General features: G+C 59.0%; 1 protein-coding gene and 1 long non-coding RNA gene across 7 annotated transcripts in view; one reads left to right on the top strand and one right to left on the bottom strand.

Annotated features, from left to right (window-relative positions):
* Positions 1-1,900: 1,900 nt before the first annotated feature.
* Positions 1,901-6,307, bottom strand: LOC123842847 (uncharacterized). The gene is made up of 3 exons (XR_006790481.3): positions 6,114-6,307; positions 4,171-4,313; positions 1,901-2,680 (listed from the first exon to the last, which is right to left on the bottom strand). It is a non-coding gene; the product is annotated as an uncharacterized LOC123842847 (long non-coding RNA).
* A 209-nt stretch (positions 6,308-6,516) lies between these two features.
* Positions 6,517-20,470, top strand: part of GTF2IRD1 (GTF2I repeat domain containing 1) — a 103,079-nt gene continuing 89,125 nt past the window's right edge. For 3 of the 6 annotated variants that reach the window (XM_064593089.1, XM_064593088.1, XM_064593087.1), the window contains exon 1: positions 6,517-6,898. The gene's annotated coding sequence lies outside the window, so the exon portion shown is untranslated. The remainder of the gene's footprint in view (positions 6,899-20,470) is intronic. The other 3 variants (XM_045875506.3, XM_045875505.3, XM_045875507.3) reach the window with 2 other exon arrangements.

Raw genomic sequence — 20,470 nt, 5'->3', positions numbered from 1 at the left:
TGGGTTATCTTGGTGGGCTCTCTTGAAGGGGCCATTTTTTACGTCTGAGGCAGGCTGTCATCCCTGTTCCTACCCCGGGCTCTAGACTCACTTCTCCTGAGCAGAAAGGAAGGCCTCTGGGTGCTGGAAATGTCCCCTGTCCCCCAGGAACTCTGTGCCCTGCCCCTTAGCCCCCCGCCAAGACTCCCAGGCCACCCCTGAGTTCCTGTGGGACTGAGTCACCAGTCACACCAGCTTGGGTGTGGAAGGACCATCCTCTGGCCACCTCACCTCCCAGGTGGAAGTCATGCCACAACCTTGGAGTGCCCTCTGTTGGTGGGGCGACAGATGGTATCCCCCACACCCCCCAGGCTTCTAAGTGCTTGTGGCTGAGCCTAAAGCAGGAGTGATTTCAGTTAGATTTCAGCAGGGAGGGTTGTTGGGTGAATGGGTGAGCGAGTTCTCTGGAGAGGGTGGGTGGGCTTGGCCGGGGCGGGGGAGGGACCACGCCACCCCTCCTGGCACTCCCATCCCCCACCCCATCCCTCAAGCTCTGGGAGGCAGTGACCCCACGCTACTCTCTATCATAATATTTACCAACAGCGCTGCAATTGAGCCCAGCAGCTCAGCAATTATAATCATGTTATCATTATTGCTGATAATTCCGATCATAAGCATAAATTATAAACAGGAGTGGGCCACAGAGGGTAGGAGCAGGGGGCAGGGCCACCTCTGGGAGGCGTGTGTGTGTGTGTGGGGGGGTGAGACCCGCTCCCCCCGCCCTCACCGCCCCCCCCCCCCCCCCCCCCGGCTTCCACTCCCCTCCTGTTTCTGGCCAAGGCCAAGTCCCCTCCAGAGCCTGGCCCAGGGCTCCTGAGGGCCTCCGGGTGGCCTTTTCCTGCCAGGGTCCTGGGGTTGTCCTGACCACCGTGCACCAAGCCCCACTCTGCCTCACAGAAACTATTAAGGCGCAATTATTACCGAGCTAGGCTTTCCAAATTGATCTTTCAGTTACTCCACGGCTGCAGCCATGGAGACGGCCCCGACTCAATTACATGCCTCTCTCTGTTCCTGACAGATTCCAGCGGAGGAGAGTCAGAGGAGGAGGCACCGGAGCGGAGGCTCGAGGCAGGGAGGCGCACAGAGCAAGGGGTCCTGCTCAAGAGAGCTCCCTGCAAAGGCGGCGACTGACAGACGGAGGGGAACAGAGGGAGAGAAAACGGAGCTCAGCAATGCAGCTGGCAGCAGAGAGAGGAGCCCCGTGTCCGTTCATTCATTCCTTCATTCCGCAAACGTTTGTTCTGTGTGCTAGCCTGGGTGCCAGGGACGTGGAGGAGGGTGAGGATAAGGGTGAGTCAAACGGGGATCAAATCATCACCCACCCAATGTAAAATCAACCGGCCAGTACTCACGAGTGCCTGAGGGCTCTGGGAGCCTTGCTCAGGCCTGTGAGGTGGGGAGGGCTGAGACCAAGAGGATGAGGGGCTGGCCTGGCGGGGGGCAGGCAGGGCACTGGGTTCAGGACACCGTGCAAAGGCCGGCTTTCCTTCCATGATGCAAAAGCAAAGCTCTGACTCCAAGACCTGGGCAGATCCCTCCTTGAGGGGGCGGGGGGGGGGTACGGCAGGCTGGTAGGGGTAAAGGGGGACTCTTCCGCTGCAGGTGAGGGGCTGCAACAGGGCCCTGGGATCCCAGAAAATCCCAGGGCAAGAGAGAGATATTTTAGGAAGCGCTGAGGCCCTGGCCCAGTGGGCCTGTGGCATGGAGGCCGGAGGGGGCTGTCCAGTGGGTTCGCCATTCCCCATGGGGCGAGGGGCATGGCCTCAGCTCAGGTGGATACCCCTCTGGCTCACTCCTGATACGCCACCACGGCTGGTCCAGAGCCCCAGGTTCCGGTGCTGGGTCTGCGTGATACCCAGGACAGACATGGTACTTTGGTGTGGACCCTGGGCCCTCCCATCTCAGGGACAGGGCAACCAGCATTGTGGCACAAGGGGTGAGGCAGTGGGCCAATCCTGCGTGGCTGGGTTTGGTCGAATCACAGATAGCAGAGCTTGAACGGCACTCCCTCAACTTGAGTGTGTATCAGAAGAGCTAGGGGCTGTGTTCTGTAGGGCCAAGTCCCAGGCCTCCCTCCCAGCCCTCCAGGGTCTAAGCCAACACATCTCCGGGAAGGGCCTGGGCCTGGGCCTTTAACAAGCACACAAGATGAGGAAACTGAGCCCCGGGCTCCCCAAAGTCAGCAGTGAGCTGACCTCTCACATGACCCTTAGCCACTAGCCATGTATGAAAGTCTGTCTCGGCCGAACTGAGAGGTGTTCTAAGGGTAATACAGACACTGGATAGCAAAGACTTCGTCTAAGGCAAAGACCTATAAAACATCTCCATTTTTCAAGATATTATTACGTGTTGAAATGCATACCATTTGGACTGCATACATCGACTACAAGGCTGCATTGAGTAACATTTATTGTTGAAATTAATTTCACCTGTTTCTTCTTCACTTTTTAAAATTTTTTTTTTTTTAAAGATTTTATTGGGGCGCCTGGGTGGCTCAGTCGTTAGGCGTCTGCCTTCGGCTCAGGTCATGATCCCGGGGTCCTGGGATCAAGTACCACATCGGGCTCCCTGCTCCACGGGAAGCTTGCTTCTCCCTCTTCCACTCCCCCTGCTTGTGTTCCCTCTCTCGCTGTGTCTCTCTCTGTCAGATAAATAAATAAAATCTTTTTTAAAGATTTTTTTTTTAATTTATGGAGGCTGGAGGGGGCTGTCCAGTGGGTTCGCCATTCCCCATGGGGCCAGGGGCATGGCCTCAGCTCAGGTGGATACCCCGGGATCATGACCTGAGCCGAAGGCAGACGCCTAACGACTGAGCCACCCAGGCACCCCCACTTTTTTTTTTCAATGCAGCTACTAGGAAATTTAAAATTTCCGCTGTGGCACGCATTTGTGGCCCACATCCTATCTCTGTTGGTCAGACTACTCGACAGGGCCAAACCCTGGGGCCTGGGGGGCTGAGGCCGAAGGTCTGCCCATGCCCCGGTGGCAGACCTCCTAGCTTCCGGCCTTGGCTCGCCTGAAATCCCAAAGCGAGGGCTTTATTTTGTTGGGTCCAGAAGGCTAGGAGGACTCTAAGAGGTTCCTCTGCTGATCAGACACCCCAGTGAAAGAAATGAGTTTTGTCCTTAGCAGCCATGGACAGATTTGGGAATGAAAGGAGTTGCTGGTGGCCTGGGGGATGGCCCGTCTATGGGTGGGTCAGGGGAGGGGGGAGCTGGGTCACAGACTCAGGAGCCACCCCCACCCCCGAGCAAGCCCATCACCTACCCTCGGGTGCTATGTGGCCCCCATATCGCCTGAGCGTCCCAGCTAGGCTCCTGAGTCTACACCCGTCTTGTCCGCCCTTGTTGTATGGACCCTGCCCACTGCCTTCAAAGCCCATTTCCATACACTGAATCTTATTTTCCCTTTGATTTCCATGATGGAGCAGGAGATACCCTCTGAAGAGAAAAGCGAGTAGCTGGTTCCAGAAGCTGTTCGAGTCTTATTTTTAAAGGATGAATACTAATTATTAGAGAAAATCATTTCCTGAAAAGCCAAGGAAACCCATGGAGATGGTACAAAGGAGTGGCAGGTTGGGGATCGGGAGTCCTGAGGTCCGCCCCCCGACACCCACCGCGGGGCTGCTGTGAGCCGGTCCTTCCCTCTCTGTAATGCGGGCTGCTTACCTGTAAGATGAAAGTGCTTGGGTTCACTGTCCTCACCTTTGGCCCCCGTGGTCATGTCTAGGGTAGCATAGTCCCAGGCTCCCCAGAGGCTTGCCCCATGTTAAGGGTTACCTTTTTGGGGGCAGCGGGGCTGTCCCTCTATCTGTTCCCTGATCCCCTGGAGTCTTAATCTCCAAGGAGCCAGGAGAAGTGGTCCAGAATCTTGGGAAAGGAAATGACGCACGCAGGTCAGGGACCCAGGACTGGGGCATGGGGGCTGAGTCCCTGTGGGCAGCTCTCCCTGCTGTCCGTCTGCTGGTCGGAGACCCTGGAGCACATGAACTGGGTCAGGAGGGATAGACCAGCTCCTGACAGGGAGTCCCTGGATGGACGGGGATACAGGACACCCCGGGGACATGCTCACTTCCACAAATGCCCTGGCATCTTGCATCCCCATCTGTGAAATGGGGATTGACAGGCCCACCTGCTGGGAGGGTCCTCGGGAAGATGACAAGCATGGAAGAGGCTTTGTGATGGAGGGAGTCCTACGGCTTCGAGGTTGATAAGGGGAAGGCAGTGAGTGGAGCCTGTTTCCAGGTCTGTGCAGTATGGGGGATGCGGCCAGGCCTGAGGAAAGACAAGGTATGGCCAGTGCAAATGTGCATGCACCAGTCTCTACCCCAAGCATTCTTCCCGTGTCGTATGTCCTTCAGTCCTCATAGCCATCGTACAGAGAAAGGACTATCTTGTCTCCATATTATGGATGAGGAAGCTCAGGCCCAGAGAGGTCAATCGACTCGGCCCAGAAGACACAGTCAGCGAACGTGAAGCCTGGATGTCACACATAGTGGAGCGAGAGACCTAGACATGCAGGGCCTTAGCCAAGGCCTTCTGCTGTACCACACTGCCCCCAGTCTGCCTGAGCAAGGTGGGGCTCAGGCTGGCTGTTCTGGACTAGAAGAGCAGCCCCGAGCCTGGAAGAGAGCGTGGAGCCCCAGCACTCCACTCGCATTATTGCTGCTCTGGATTCTGCCTGCAGAGGGCAGTACTGAGCACACACGGGTGCTCCCTCCCCAGCCAGGGCTCAGCTCCCTGGGGAAGGAGGGGGTGGTGGCCCTGGGCTGCAGAGGCTTCTGGTTCTCTGCTCCAGGACTTGGGGTCTGGAAAGCATTCTCCCTAGAAACCGACAGCCCAACCAGCCGGCCCTTCTGGGGACCGGCGTGCCCCAGCTGGGCCCACGGAGGCCACGTCTTACCTCCAACACCTCATGGGCCGCTGCAGGTGGGATGGAGGGACCGTAGGCTAGTGGGATGAACCAGGGCTACCGAGACAGAGCCAGCCACGCCATGCACATGCTGTATGTCCCTAAGCAAGTCACTTCCCTTCATCGTAAAAGGAGGCCAACACAAGACACCCCCAAGCCTTAGTGATGCTTAAAAAAGAGTGCCCATCATCACTGTCATCCACCATGGGGCCACACTTCAGTTTACTGAGAGGCTGCAAAAAAGGGGGGGATGGAGGTGCAGGGAGGTGAAGTGTCTTGCCCAAGGTCACCTGGTGCTAAGAGGAAGAGCCAGGATTTGTACCCACACAGTCTCTAGGTCCTAGCTCTTCCCCTCGGTGATGTTGCCACACCTGGGCCAGCAGAGGGCAGGTGGGGATGTGGGTCTAAGGCGGGGCCACACAACAGGGTGTCAAGGTGTCTCCAGGCCTCCTGGTGATGGCGGGGATAGGGAGATACCCCCAAGAAGGTAAAGGGCAGTGCGGGATGGAGGCATCGTGGCCTCATTCTCAGTCCCCACTCCTCTGGCCAACGCCGTGGGCAAGGTATTCAGTGGGCACCCGGGGCCCCTCTGGGCTTGGCTTTCGGCTGTGCACTGTGGACCTGCCCTGCCCAGGAGGAGTTCTGTCCGATGGACTTGTGGGCTAGAGCTGGTCGGCCAAGTTGATCCTTTGCCGAAGTGCCCGCTCTGTGCCCAGCAGGGTCGCAGGAGGCTGGGCAAAGACCTCGTGGGCTTTGCTGGGATCTGGAAGATTCTCAATCTCTATTTGGCTCTCTCCATCTAGGCCAGGAGCTTCGTGGGGTTGGGCCTGCCTGGCTTCTGTCCCTCCCAGGGGTGCCCAGCATAGCAAGGGCCTAGCACAGGACTCAGGGCAGCACTCCTTGTGCTGAATTAAGATGCATGGCTCTGGACAGGATGGGAAGTGTGCTCCCTGGTTCCATAGGAAGGCCGGTATGGTGGGGATGGTAAGGGAAGCGGGCGGCAAAAGCCCGAGTCCGGCGACCAGAAGGAGGGCTGCCCAGACAAGACGGGCCTTGGCGCCTCCGGTTGGATCTGCTGCGACCTTGGGCATACCACTGCCTTCCTTCACACCCCCGGGGACAAAGGCTGAAAGAGGTACCTGGACCAGCCACCGGAAGCTAACCTGGGCAAGGTGGGAGTGACCCGCCAGCCGACTTCAGTTCTCCAGCCGCCGCCGCGCCCGCGCCCAGGCGCTGGCCTCTGCTCCCGGGTGCCTCCCCGCGCCCTCCGAGTGACCTTGACCCCGCGCCCGGCCCCCCCCCCCCTCCGCGCCCCGGCTTCCTAATCCGCCCCCGACAGGGCGCTGGGGAGGCGGAGGGGCGTCGCCGGGCAGCCAGGGGGCGCCGAGGCCGCGGGCGCCCCTCCCGCAGGCCCCCCTGGCGGCGGGCGCTGGGGCGGCGCGCGCTCGGGGCGCCGGGGGCGGGGCGGGGGGCGCGGCGCTCCCCCCGCGGTGCCCAGGCCGGGGCGCGGGGCGGGTCGGGCGGGCTAATCCCGTATGTAAATGGCAGCCAATGGAGGGTGGTGTTGCGCGGGGCTGGGATTAGGGCCGGGGCGAATGGCTGGCAATCTTACTGGGATTACAGAACAAAGAGCCTCCCTGCGCTCCCGCTCTCGGCTCCGCGCCCCGCGCCGCGCCCCGCCCTCCGCCGCAGCCCGCGCCGGGGGTGGGGGCCGCCGAGCGCCAGCCCCCCGGCCGGCCCGAGAGCCCCCGCCGCGGCCCCTCCCCGGCCGGCGCCCCGCGCCCCGCGCCCCCCGCCCCCCCGTCGCGCCGCGCCGCGCCGCGCCTCCCTCCGCCGCGCCTTCCCCCATTCTCCCGGATTAATTAAGGAGGCGGCGGCAGGAGGCTGAGTCCTGGCCGCGGGCCGGGGCCGGGGCGACGCTGGCAGGAGCGCTTGGGGATCCTCCAAGGTAGGAGAAACTTTTGCGGGGGGCGGGCGCCGAGGCCCTTCTCCCCTTCTCCTCCCACCCCCGTGGCCCCCGCCCCTCCCCCTCAAGGTGTTCCAGAATCTGGGTCCGGCTTTTGGGTGCCTGGGGAGGCACGTGACTGGGATTATAATTCGGGCCGGGGGGGGCGGCGGAGGGAGGGCCGGCCGCCCCCACCTGCCGGGAGGGGGGGGGAGCCGGGAGCTGTCACCCCCGGCCCTCGCGGAGGTGGGGGGCGCCCCGGGGCGGGCGACGGGCGCCCGCAGGCTGCTGCAGTTGGCGAATGAGGTCAGTCGTGCTGCCCGCGGCGGCGGGCGCCAGTGTGGGAGCAGAGGGGGCTGGGAAGGCCGCGGGTCCCCGCCCCCCCCACCTCTGCCTTCTTCGGGCTGGGCCATCTCCTGGCCCGTGCCCCTCACTCGCAGGCTGAGTCCAACACAGCCAGGACTGCCCCGGCACAGTGGTTCCTGTCGGGGTACCCCGGGAGGGGGCCGGCCTGAGTGGTGGCAGCTGAACCTCTGGAGGAGGGCGGGGAAGAGTCTCAGAGGTTGGCAGTGGGGGCCACCAAGCTTCCGGGAGAGCAAGTTGGGGGTGCCGCGCATGTGGGTGGTCTCTGAGTTCCTGCACATGGGCAGGGAGGCCTGTGGAGCGCCCCAGGGTGCTTGATGCCCACCCCCCCATCCTGAGTCCCTGGAAATGATGGGCTTGATGCCTCTCCTGGGCTCCAGCCCCGGCCTGTGACCAGGGAGAGGGACGATGCCCTGGCCTGGGCCCAGGGCAGAGGGGGGAAGCTTGCAGCTGAGAGTTCTGCCCTCCTGGCGGTGCTGGAGCCCTGGACGTCTGGCCATGTGACCCAGCCCCCCAGGACCAGAGCTGGGGTGGGAGGCTCCTGTGTCCCCGTCGCAGCCCAAGTGAGGGGCTCTCCATGCCAGGCCCGCAGGGGGAAGCGCCGGCCTTGGATGGAGTGTGGTACTGGTGATACGGGGCGTGGGCCTGCCCTGGGCCCAGGAGCTGGAGTGAGCGGCAGGCGAGGACAGTTAGAGGAGTGGGCGTTTGCGCCCAGTGGGAGGAAGGGGCGGCCAGAAGCCGCTCTGACCTCCTCTGGCGGGATTTGGTTGCCCCGTGCCTGGGACTGTTTGCTCCTCGGCACTGCCCGGGTCTTCGGGGCTTGGGAGGTGCCTTTCCAAGCAGCCATTTATTTCAGCAGCGTCATTCCCAAAGGGAAAGGGCACGGGCATTGATGGTTTATTCGGGGCAAGAGGTGGCCGTGACTGGGAGGCTGGTGGCTGTTGGTGGGGAAGGTCTGGGCGCAGGGGTGGCAGCGATGGGGGTGGTCCGGTGCCCATCACGAGCCACCCACGGCGGGAAGGAGCCCAGGAGGCTGCGAGATAGCCTCTCACCTCTTCTGAACAGGGAGCGCTGGACCAAGGGACAGACCTGGCTCCAAGGTGACAGGATGTCGGAATCCCCGACCTGCTTTGGGGATGCGAGAGGCTTAAGACCACACCCCATTCCGTAGCCTGCTCCATGAGTGACCTAGAAAGTTGAGGCTCTGACTCAGAGGGTCCCAGAGCACCCCAGCAGAGGAACCAAGCAAAGGTGGGAACTCTGCGGCCACTCGCTGCCCACACATTTAAAATGTGGGAGACCTGGGGCCGAAGGTTGCAAAACTGGGTCTCGAAGACAGCGTTGGAGGGGCATGCTTGACCTACTTAAGGGCACTGTTCTCTAGGTGCTGGAGGAAGGGTCATTTACGTGCAGCGTGTTAATCACAAATACTTTTTATCTCTTCTTTGGAGGCAGTCTCCCAGAGCCAGGCTAGCCTTCCAACGCAGCGGTCGGTGCTTGGAACTAGTCGGCAAGGCAGACATAATGATAGGGGTCTCGGAGGCAGTTGTTCCAGAAGCCTGTCTCCAGCAGCCAGGGCCTGCACAGTTGGGTGGCAGCCGGCTTGTCAGAAACCCCAGATGAGGATCTCAGGGTGATGTGGTGGGTGACGCCTCGGGGCGTTCGCATCCTCAGTGGGACCTTGGAGGCACAGGCCGTGTCTCCTGGGCCCTCCCCGTTCTGGGTTTGGGTTCGGGTTCATCTGCGCCGGCTGTCCTCTGTCCACCCACGGCCTCCTCAACTGGCTCTGGCTCGTTGAATGCCGCAGTTTTCCTGAATGGCCTTTGCATGGGCTGTTCCTTTTCCCTGGAAGGTTCTTCCCATCTTTCCCCCGAGGGGGTGGGAGACTTCCTCCGATGGCCCGACCTGGCTAGCATGAGGGGTAAGGGTGGCAGGACTTGCCCCTTTCGTCTCCTCTCTTTGAAGACTCCACCGGCTGTCGTGTCCTCGGGCTGGAATCCCAGGGCCGGCCAAGGTGTACCCCCATGATGTCCTGTCCTTCCTCTGTCCCAGTGTTGATCTCACTCAAAAGTTCCACATCTGTCTCCCCAAGTGCACTAGGGACAGGGCAGGGACCGAGGCTTGCTTTGGATTCCCTGGTGCCCCGGGGCTGGTACCCGAATGCTCGTCGAATGGCTACTTGAGGGAACGAATGAAGTGGTCCACATTGCTAAGCAGCTCCTCCCCTTATTCCTGAATCCCCATCTCTGGGGAAGGGCCCCCACACAATGGGGAGAATCCCAGGGTCTTCCCCTGAGCTTCCTGCTCCCCATCCTCCCATTACTGCAGCTGTCTTCCCCTCACACCCGAGCCTGGGGCTCTGCTCCCTGGATGTCCTCTGTCCTGCTTCTCTCAGTCCTCCGACTCTTGGCCGTTTGGGGGTTTCTCTGTGATGGCTCACAGCCGGGTTCTGTGGGACAAGCAGGAAAGTGTGCCCAGCTCTGTGGGCCTGCGGAGGGACTGCAGGGTTAATTCACAAACACTGGGGAGCGGAGCGGGACTCGGGGCCAGGGGCTCGGAACCTTCTGGGAGGATGTGGGGCCCAGGAGACGTGGACCCTTGGGGCAACTGCAAGGGAAATCCCAGCAGGAACTCCTAAGCGGGGGCGGAGCGGTGGAAGGATTGTTTTCTGTGGGAGAACTGGAGGAGATGAAAATGGTTATAAGGCAATGAGATGCTCCCCATCCTGCTGCAGGGTGACAATGGAGACTTCTGTGTGTAGGTGGTGGGGTGTCCAGGCGGGGCCCGAGGGGAGCCGGCTCCCTCACTTGGCTCCCGGGTCCCTCGTTGGCAGGCGTGTCTGGCTGGGATTCTGTGATCCTCATGCGCACCAGGGTAGATGCTCTGTCATTTCAGGCTCAGGGCTATGGGGTTATGGCTGATGACAACCAAGGGGCACAGAGCCCCAGGGAAGGGGGTGTGAGGGGGCTGAGCCCTCGTTCACTTTGTGGGGAGTTACATTTGCTGAATGAGCTGAGTGAGGCTGTACTTTGTCCCTTCCTGGGCTTGGGATGACTGGTGGGGGTGTCTCAGGCAGAACTCTTGCTCCTGAACCCCTTCCTCTTGGTCCGGAGCTGGGCCTGGCCAACCCAGAGCTATTTGTGCATCCCCCGTCTCCCTCCTTCAGGACGACCTGCTTCTGGTTGCCAGATCTGGCTAATAAAAATAGGGATTCCCCAGTTAAATTTGGATTTCAGATAAGCCACGGATAATGCAGGATTGAGGACGTAACTTATACTAAAGACTTACTTGTTTGTTTCTCTGAAGCTGAACTGGGGTCTTGTATTTTTTTTTTTTTAAGATTTTATTTATTTATTTGACAGAGAGAGACAGCAAGAGAGGGAACATAAGCAGGGGGAGTGGGAAAAGGAGAAGCAGGCTTCCCGCCGAGCAGGGAGCCGGACGCGGGGCTCGATCCCAGGACCCTGGGATCATGACCTGAGCCGAAGGCAGACGCTTAACGACTGAGCCACCCAGGCGCCCCTAGGGTCTTGTATTTTATCTGTCAGCCCTACAGCTATGACCTCTGGGTGACGGGACTGTTGGGGACTGGGGAGAGGCTCAACCTAAAGCTCCCGGGATGGTCTGGGTGAGTTCGAATCAGGTAGCGCTGAATCCAGTTTCCTTGGTCCGGCTTTCTCTAGTCCGGATCCCCTGTTAGGCTTGGGTGGTGTGGGGGACTCAGGGATCCCCAGTCTGGGAAGCTCTGGTTTTCAGAGATTTCCGTGCCACTGTGGCAGGAGGGGGAGGGGAACGGGAGTTATGGGGTACACCGGAGCAGACGCCCGAGTTAGGATTTGCAGTCAAGGTGTGCAGAGCCAGGCCTGAGCACTGGGAGGCCGTCGGTCTGATGTCCTCCCCTGCAAGGCTTGGAGATCCAGCCTCGGGGGCTGGGGGGGGCTGGTAGGGGAGGATGTTCGCTGGGTTGGGTCACAGGCGTGAGGGGCAGTCCCCGTGGAGTCCACTGCATACAGCCATCCGAGGTAGCCCCCAGCCCCTGTGCTGAGCTGAGACCCCGGGAATGTGGACTGGCTACAGCCGGGATAGCCCCCAAGTCCAGGCTGTGTGCTCACCTGTGGAATGCAGCGGATACCCCCCATCCTGCCTGAGCCTCAGGTGCTGTGATTGGGGCGGGGGGGACGCTTCTAGAGCGTGGATATGTGGGTCACCCCAGTGCAGGCCTAGAGTGGAGACAGTGTGGGAAGCCAGAGGTGAGTGGTCCTGGCTCAGGGGCTTGGGGTCCTGGGCAGCTTGCAGGTGCCCAGCAAGGCTGTGTAGTTGGGGATGGAGAGCCTGAGCCTGTAGCTGGAGGCGGGTAGCTGGAGGTATAGCCCTCAGGTGGCTTCTCTCCTGGAGGCTTGGACGGGGCCAGACCTGTTTGCCGATTGGGGTGTGTGGGGGGGCGGGTTTCAAGGTTCATTTTCTGGCTTCTGGCAGAACCACCATAGAGGGGAGTCTATATCTGTCCATCAGTCTGTCAGTCCACCAGCCAGTAAGAAACTTAACAGATATCACCCCCTTCCCCCTGCCCTGGGTCTGCGGGGTCTCAGGCCCTGGCGTCCGGCCCCAGGCCTGCACGTAGGAGGGGCTCACCCCATACGTTGTTCTGTTTTGTCAAGGGATGAGGGATATCCAGTGAAAAGCTCAAGTTTTAATAAGTGTGCTTTCCAAGGGGTTTGACCATTGTACACATTCACGCAGCCCAGCCCCTGTCAAGACATGGAACATTCCATCACCTCTGAAAGCTCCCTCAAGCTCATTTGCCGCCAGCCTCTTACCCTCCCCCAGCCCCTGGCAACCACTGTGTGTTTTCTTTTTCTTTTCTTTCTCTCTCTCTCTCTCTCTTTTTTTTTTTTTTTTTTGTTATTTATTTATTTGAGAGAGAGCATGAGCACAAGTGGCAGGAGAGAAGCAGAGGGAGAGGGAGAAGCAGGCTCTCCGCTGAGCAGGGAGCCCGATGCGGGGCTCGATCCCAGGACCCTGAGACCACGACCTGAGCCGAAGGCAGACCCTTAACGACTGAGCCACCCAGGCGCCCCTCTTTCTCTCTTTTTTTTAACCACTGTGTGTTTTCCATGTCTGTAGTTTCGCATTTTCCAGAATGTCACATAAATGCAGTCACACAGAATGCAGCCTGAGTGTGGCTTCTTCGACCTTGGGGTAGCTGAGGAGTGTTCCATTGTCTGGCATGCCACATAGCTCCACCCGCTCTGTGGTCAGGGACACCGGGTTTGCAGAGCCCCGCTTGGGACCAGCCCAGAGGAAGGGGTACCTTTTGCTCAAGTTCACAGAGGCACTGCCTGCGCCCCGTCCCCGCCCCCACTGAGAGCTCACCGTGAGCCGAGAGAAGTGCACACCTCTGTCCGCAGAGCTAGAATTTCATCCTCTGGTTCTGGTGACTCATCCGGCCGGCGAGCCCCTGATGAAATTACACCTGCCTGCAGCCGCCCTCACACCCACACAGCCCTCCGCTGTGCAGGTGGGCTCCTGGCACAGTGATGCTCTGAGGCCAGGACAGCTGGGGCGGGCGAGGGCAGCTGCATGTGCCCGGTGGTGCTCACCCATCTCTGGGCGCCCCGCTGCTCTGGAGTCTGCGGGTCCCTGGCTGTGTCCCCGGTCTCCATTCCTGCAGCCTTTTAGCTTAGGGTAGAACTTCTCTGTTTTCCTTGTTCGGGGAGGGGAGGTGGGTAGGAAAGGACATTGAGGCCGGCGTAACAGTCAGGAGCATGATTTAGGGTCCCATGGAAGGGGGCTGTGTGACCTCAGGCAAGTGACTTCTGATCTCTGTGCTCGGGTTTGGTCATCTGTAAATGGGAGAACAGGGCCAGTGAGGGACTCAGCTGTGGTCACACAAGCGGGTGGGCCTCCACAGAGCCCTACGGGGCAGGGGGGTGCTGCCGACGGGGAGGAGGGGGAGACATGCAGACCCCCGGTTCCCTGTGTCCCCCTTGGAGCCAGAGCAGGGCCGCTTTTATCCACGTTACCTGTTAGGGTCCTAAATAAAAACGTTTGCCATCTACCTCTGCATGTGGTCCGTGCTGCACGGACGGTGGCTGTTCTGGACATTTCTGTGGGCATCACTGAGATTTCGGCTGGTCACGGAAGCTTCTAGTCAGACCGATTCCAGCTCTGCTGCGGGCCCGCTGCATGAGTTGGACAGCTCCCAAGTCGGCTGAGCCTCAGTTTGCCCATCTGAGAAGGGAGACAGCAGTACCTTGCAAGGTTGTGGGTGGGCGGTGTGAACGGTGGCGTCTGAGTGAAGGGAGGCCCAACAGGACCTTGGCGGCCCCCCAGGGCATGTGCGCCCCGTAGGAGAGGCAGCTCCTGGGGTGCTAACGTGACCTGCATTGGGTGTCTTGAGAGATTGGAGGGGTTTTAACTTTGTTTTTGGTAAACAAGTCATTTATTCTTCTTGGTGAGCCCGGCAGCCCCCAGCACCCCTCCCCTGGCCCCCCTGACTCCCCTGACCCGGTCTCAAAGCCTGCACCCCTCACTCCGACCCTTGGGCAGTACCTGGTGGGAAGTCTGGGAGGACTGGAGCAGGCGAGGCCCATACTCGGGTGCTCCTGGGTGGCTCCCTGGAGCAGACAGGACCACTGCCTGCCCGCCCACCCAGCTCCAAGGTGGTCCTGGCGGGCTCCAGGGGGGTCTTATGACTGGGCCAGCCTGGTGTCTCTCGTGTTTATCCAGGAGCTGGTTTTTCAGGTGTGCCGGCTTTCAGCAGGGAGGCCCAGGTTGGGAGAGCTAGGGAAGGGGGGTGATTGCCCTGTTCCCCATGTGCGCCCTGGCTTCCAGCTGGGGGTGCAGCCCTCTGGGCAGGTAAGCTGACCACATCCTCCCTCCGGTCCTGGCCCATCGCCCTGCATATCCAAGGGAGAGATGCTCTTCCTCGCCCTGGGTCAGAGGCCAGTGCCCCTCCTTGGGGCTCCTTTACCTGCCTCAGGCCTTCTCTACTTGCCAGCAGGGGTGCCGTGGAACCAGCAGGGCCTTTGAAGCCAGACAGACATGGGTTCAAGTCCCAGTGCTAACTGCCGACGTGCTGTGTGGTGTCAGGCAAGTGACTTTACCTCTCCGAGCCTCATCTGAACAAATGAGGGTGCTTCTCCCTACACTGCAGTGTTCTTGGGACGATCAGCACGTTCGGTTGGGGGAAGCTGGTTGCTCTTCCAGTTGAGTGTTTTCTCACCTTGTCACATGATGACCCCAGAGTCTCGCTCTCTGGGGGCCCCAGTCCTGCCCAGAGAAGAACTGGATGCCATCCTTCCCTGCTGCGCTCTTACCTCCTCTGCCCGTGGAGCCTGGACCCTGCCGTGCCTCAGTTTCTGTTTCTGTGAGCTGGGAAAACCCCAGGGGTGGACCTGGTTAGTCCCCTGGGGCTGGGGCTACCAGGGGCAGTGGCCCTGTGGTGGGGTTTTGGAGAGCCCTCTTTTCCCATAGGGATATGCCTGAGGGCAGCCTGTAGGAGGTGACTTTTCATTGGCCCCTGGAGGATGGGTGGGGTTTGGACCAGGAGTAGTCTCTGGTGGGCATTGCAAGTGCAGGGGTGGGGGGAGGGAGCGGGGAGTTTGGGGGAGGGCGCGACAGTCTAAGGGTCCAGAGACAGTGATCAGTGACTGTGCATGTGGCCAGGTGAGCATTTCCCCGGCGGGGCCCAGCTCGGGGCATTGTGTTGGGTCCAGGTGAAAGCCTTCCTCTAGTTGCCTCACTCCCAGACTGGGCATGGCCAGGCCCTGCCTGTTTCCGTGCCAGCCCAGTGAGCTTCCCTGGGTTTCTAGAACATACTGTGCTTCTGTCTGGCTTCCCCGTGTGGTGTTGCTTCTCCCTGGAACGTACTTAATGCGCCCTGTCCATTTCATCGGGCTGATTTCTACTCGCAGGTCGCAGCTCAGATGGCCCTTCTCTCTGGAAGCCTTCCCTGTGCCCCCTTCCAAGGCTGTGTTAGATGCCCCTCCTCTGTGTTCCTACAACCCCTGAATGTCCCCCAGCACAGCCCTTATCACGTCCTGTGTTCTTTTTTTTTTTTATTATTTTTATTTTTATTTTTTTTAATTTTTTTTTTTTTTTAAGATTTTATTTATTTATTTGTGAGAGAGACAATGAGAGACAGAGAGCATGAGAGGGAGGAGGGTCAGAGGGAGAAGCAGACTCCCCGCCGAGCAGGGAGCCCGATGCGGGACTCGATCCCGGGACTCCAGGATCATGACCTGAGCCGAAGGCAGTCGCTTAACCGACTGAGCCACCCAGGTGCCCCATCACGTCCTGTGTTCTGACCGCCCTTGGACTTGTCTGTCACCCTCCGTTGGGTCTGGGCCTTGGTGCCTTGTCCCTCCACCCCCCTGCCCCCTGCCCCCAGCACCCTGCCTGGCAAAGAGTGAGCATCCAGTACAAACTTGCTAAGTGAATTAGAAGCCGGTGTCAGGGCACTCGGGGTGGGGCCTTGGAAGGTCAGGGGCCTTCTCCACCCTTCGGTACTGATTCTCATTGGCTCACCCCCATCCTCCCCCGGTTGCTGGTCCGACTGTGGCTCTCAGGGGCGTCTGGCGGGTGGTGGGGGGGGTGGCGGGGGGGGGGGACGACGACACTGTGTCTCCTGGGGCTGGGTGCAGCCCAGTTTGGGGGGGTTTCCCCTCCGTGAAGGGCAGCTGGTGTGTGTGGAGAGAGCACAAGTGTGGAGCATCAAGACAGTTAATCCCCTGGGGTATTTAGACACACACGCTTGTGTGCGTGCACGTGTGTGTGTGTGTGTGTGGCAGGCATTCCGGGGGCCACCGGTGGTCACTGGGATAACCTGACGTTTCGCTGAATCCCGACCACCAGCCTACCCCAGGTGCTGCCCCGTGTACAGAGCCCCCTCGAGTCCTGGCAGGGGGCCCAGGGGGACCAGGCTGTTGGTCAGGACTGTTTGGCTCCAGGTAATCGAAAGCCTCAACTTGAACAGCTTGGACAAGGAGAAGTCCTTGGCGAGGCAGCCGGAGGCTGGGATGGGGGCTCAGCAATGCCGTCGGGGGCTCAGTTCCTTGCCTCCCTTAGCTTGTTAGATTGTTTTAAGTTCCTTTAAAAATTACTTCCTTGGAAGCATATGCTAAAGTGTGCTTTCATACGTTCACGGAGTTGTGCGGTGTTCACCGCTCATTTCAGAGCATTTCATCACCCGGAAAAGAAATCCTGACCCAGGAAGTAGTCAGCCCTCTACTCCCCCCAACCCTGGCAACCACTGACTCACGTTCTGTCCCTACAGATTTGCCTATTCTGGACGTTTCATGTCAGTGGAATACTATAATACGTGGCCTCGGCGTCCAGCTTCTTTTGCTCCACATCACGTTTTCGAGGTTCATCCATGTTGCGGCAGGGGTCAGAGGTCTGTTCCTTTTTATGGCTGAATAATATTCCCTTGTGTGGATGGACCACCTCTTGCTTATCCGTCCATTCATCGGTTGAGGGACATTTGGGTCATTTCCCTTTCGGGCTGTTGCGAATAGCACTGCTGTGAACGGTTGTATATGAACTTTTGTGTGAACTATCCTGTCTGTTCTCTTGCCTAAACACCTGTGAGTGGAGGTCATAGTGGGTCATAATGGCAGTTTCGCGGTTAACATACTGAAGAACTGCCTGACTGCTTTCCAAAGTGGCTGTGCCATTTTACCCTCCTACCGGTAGTGTATACGGGTTCCAGTTTCTCCACATCCTTGCCAACACTTGGTATTGTCTTTGAGTATAGCCATCCTAGAAAGAGTGAAGTGCTACCTCATGTGATGTTGATTTAGCTTGTTGGATTTTGTCTTCACGCTTATGCCTCATGGTCACAAAATAGCTGCAGCCCCTCCAGTCCTCACAGCCATGGTCCAGATGGAGAGAAGGAGTGAGGGCAGAATGCTTCTACTCTCAAAGCTTTGCCTTCACGCATGCTCTCCTTGGGCGCTTCTCCGGTTTCACACAGGTCAGACTTTGGTCCTATGGTGCCCCCTAACTACAAGGGAACTGGGAAGATAGAGGCATGCCTTTTGGGGAAGAAGGGGATTGGGAATGCTAATGGGCAGACTTTGCCCTTCTTTGCCCCTTGTGGCCCAGACCAGTGTGGACATCTTCATTTTTCCAGGAGCAAGAAGAGGGATATGGAACATCCCCCAACAGGTAGGGTGGGGACTTAGATCATGGGTGCCTGGCTCTTATGCGGCCCAGAGTTACCACTGCCCATCTGGGGCCTTAGGGGATCCCACTTTGTGAAGGGCAGTGCCAGTCACCTGTCATGCCTCCCTTATCCCCCTCCCCATCCAGAGACCTCCTTTCTGCTCAGCCTCAGAGACCTGTAGCCCAGGGCTCACTCAATCCTGCCTCAGGGCCTTTGCTTCTCCCTTCCCGGCAACCAGCTGTGGAATGTCTTGCCTTTAAAACTGGCCTGGGCTAGGGGCGCCTGGGTGGCTCAGTCGTTAAGCGTCTGCCTTCGGCTCAGGTCATGGTCCCAGGGTCCTGGGATCAAGCCCCACCTCGGGCTCCCTGCTCCCCGGGAAGTCTGCTTCTTCCTCCCCTGCTCCCCCTGCTTGTGTTTCCTCTCTCGCTGTGTCTCTGTCAAATAAATACGTAAAATCTTTAAAAACAACAACAACAACAACAAAAAAAAACTGGCCTGGGCTAGACCTCAGACACGGCTGGTGGGAGAGTAAAGTGGTATGGCCATTTTTGGAAAACAGTTTATTTATTATTTTCGTGGACATATAATCACATCATAAAATTCACCATTTTAAAGTATTCTACTCGGTGGTTTTTAGTATAGTCACAAAGCTGTACAGCTGTCACCACTGTCTCATTCCAGAAGAATTTTTATCACCCCCGAAAGAAACTCCATACCCATTAGCAGCCCCTCCCCATTCCCCCCCACTCCCAGCCCCCTAGCAACCACTAATGGTGTCTCTGTGGATTTGGGGGCAGCTTTTTGCAAAGTTAAAACATATGCTCGCCGTATGACCCGGCAGTTCTGTTCCTCAGTATTTACCCAAGGGAAACGAAAACTTTACATAAGAACCTGAAGAAGAGAAATATCTGGAGTGGCTTTCTTCATCATTGCCCCACACTGGAAACAATCTGAGTGTCCGGCCGGTGGTGCACAGAGAAGCAAACCCCCGTATGTACATTCAGACCGTGGGGTATGAGTCCGTGTTAAAAACCAACAAGGTCTAGGGCGCCTGGGCGGCTCAGTTGGTTAAGCGACTGCCTTCGGCTCAGGTCATGATCCTGGAGTCCCGGGATCGAGTCCCGCATCGGGCTCCCTGCTCAGTGGGGGGTCTGCTTCTCCCTCTGACCCTCTCCCCTCTGGTGCTCTCTGTCTCTCATTCTCTTTCTCAAATAAATAAATAAAATCTTTAAAAAAAAAAAAAAAAAAAAAAACAAGGTCTAGATCCACACGGCACGGGTGACTCCCCCGAGCGTTAGGCTGGCTGAAAGGTGGCAGACCCAGAAAGCCAGGTCCTGTTGCGTTCGCACGACATCTGGGAAAATGCAAAACTATAGGGACGGAGCAGATCCGGAGTTGCGTGGGGGCGGGTTGACGGGCATGGTGGAGTTTGGGGTGCTGATGGGACTGCCTTGTGTCTTGATTGCAGTAGCAGTTACAGAAGGTTGCATTTGTAAAAACTCATAGGACTGCCAAAGAGCGTGGATTTCACTGTGTGTATGTTACCCCTCAGTTTCAAAAAGCCAGTCTGAGCCTGAACTGGCCTTTCAGGATTAACTCCCATGCAGGGTTCGCCTTTCCATCCACTTTACCTCCGTAGACCCGTAACTGTTGGGTTTGGGGCTTTCAGACTGGCTCACGGGACTTAGGCCCAGTGCTGGGGCCGGGGATCTTCGCTGGTGCCCCCTCCCGCCACCTTCCTGTGCTGTTCCCGAGCTTCCTGGATGGCGTCTGCCATGCCCTGTGCTTTGGATCCATGAACCATTAGAACTGGAAGGGACCTCAGAATAGGTGGACGACCTTTCCTTTTCAGATGGGGAGGCTGAGACCAGGGCTGGGAAGGCACTTGGCTGATTCCAGAGTTACAAGAATCAGGATCCAAAACTGCATCTCACGACTCGTGGGCTGGGACTCCTTGCCCTCCCGGGGGCACCTGGAGCCTCATCTGCCTGTTCCAGGGGACTCGGCGGGCACATTGAGGCCAAACAGCTGACGGGAGGCTTTGGGGCAGCGTATGGCCAAAGGCAGGGGTGGGGGGTGGGTCAGGGCCTCTAAAACACCCCAGACGAGGAAGAAGGGAGTGTAGCACAGGCTGGAGGTGGAATGTAGTTGGTTTCAGTGATGCATAGGAATGGCTGGTGGCCCCCGGGGACAGGCAAGAGAGAGGGGCGCTGGCTTCTGCCCTGGAAACCCACGGCATCGGGATAACCCCAAAGCCCCATTATGTGTCCGGGTAAATCCCAGCAGCCCTGGTCCTCGGGGTCGGCAGGGTGGGGTTGACAATCTGGAAGAACCTCCTTAAGGAGAGAGCCCAGGAGACCCAGGAGACAGGGGGCAGGTGGGATGTCTTGGGTGCTGACCCTCCTCGGACAGGTGGACCGGGTCTTGCAGATGCAGGCCCTGGGTTTATCCTGGCGTTGATGTTGAGTCACTGCCGTGTGGGCTGTGTCTCCGCCTCGAGGTGCAGCTGAGAGGTCTGGAGACTTATTGGGAGGGTGGGCCTGGGGGAGGGGACGGGCAGGTCAGCCTGCAGCAGGGAGCTGGAGCTGGCTCCCGGCCAGGTTTGTGTCACCCGCCTCAGAGAGCCAGCTCAGAGCTCCGTCAGCCCCACGAGGAGGGTTCTCACACTGCAGGCCTTGGAAAGCCAACGGGTGCCCTGGACAGGGGCATGAGGATGTCAGGAGTCAGGCCTGGGACCCCTCCCCACCAACCTGCACCTCTGTGGGGGCCACAGCTTTGGAAGAGGAGTGGCTTTCTCATCCCAGGCTTCAGATGGGGTTCCTTTTGGGGCAGGAAACCAGGGATTCCCTGCTCCCATGCATTCATTGGGCTCTGTGCTCCTGCAGATGGGTGGTAGGGGCTGGGGGCAGACTGGGTGACCCCGAGAGTCTGGAGTCTGTGTGGAGGGCAGTTCCTGGAATCCGTGCCGTGCCTTCTCTGTAACACCTCCCCGCCGGGCAACCCCCCCGCCCCCCGGGCCTGGAAGGCCCATGATCTTGGCAGCA

This window comes from Mirounga angustirostris, unplaced genomic scaffold, assembly GCF_029215605.1.
Source record: "Mirounga angustirostris isolate CCGP_5_RB_7025 unplaced genomic scaffold, mMirAng1.0.hap1 SCAF_5, whole genome shotgun sequence".
In the NCBI taxonomy this organism is placed as follows: Eukaryota; Metazoa; Chordata; class Mammalia; order Carnivora; family Phocidae; genus Mirounga; species Mirounga angustirostris.
Note: the sequence above shows the minus strand (reverse complement) of the source record. Positions and strands in the feature narration are given on the sequence as shown.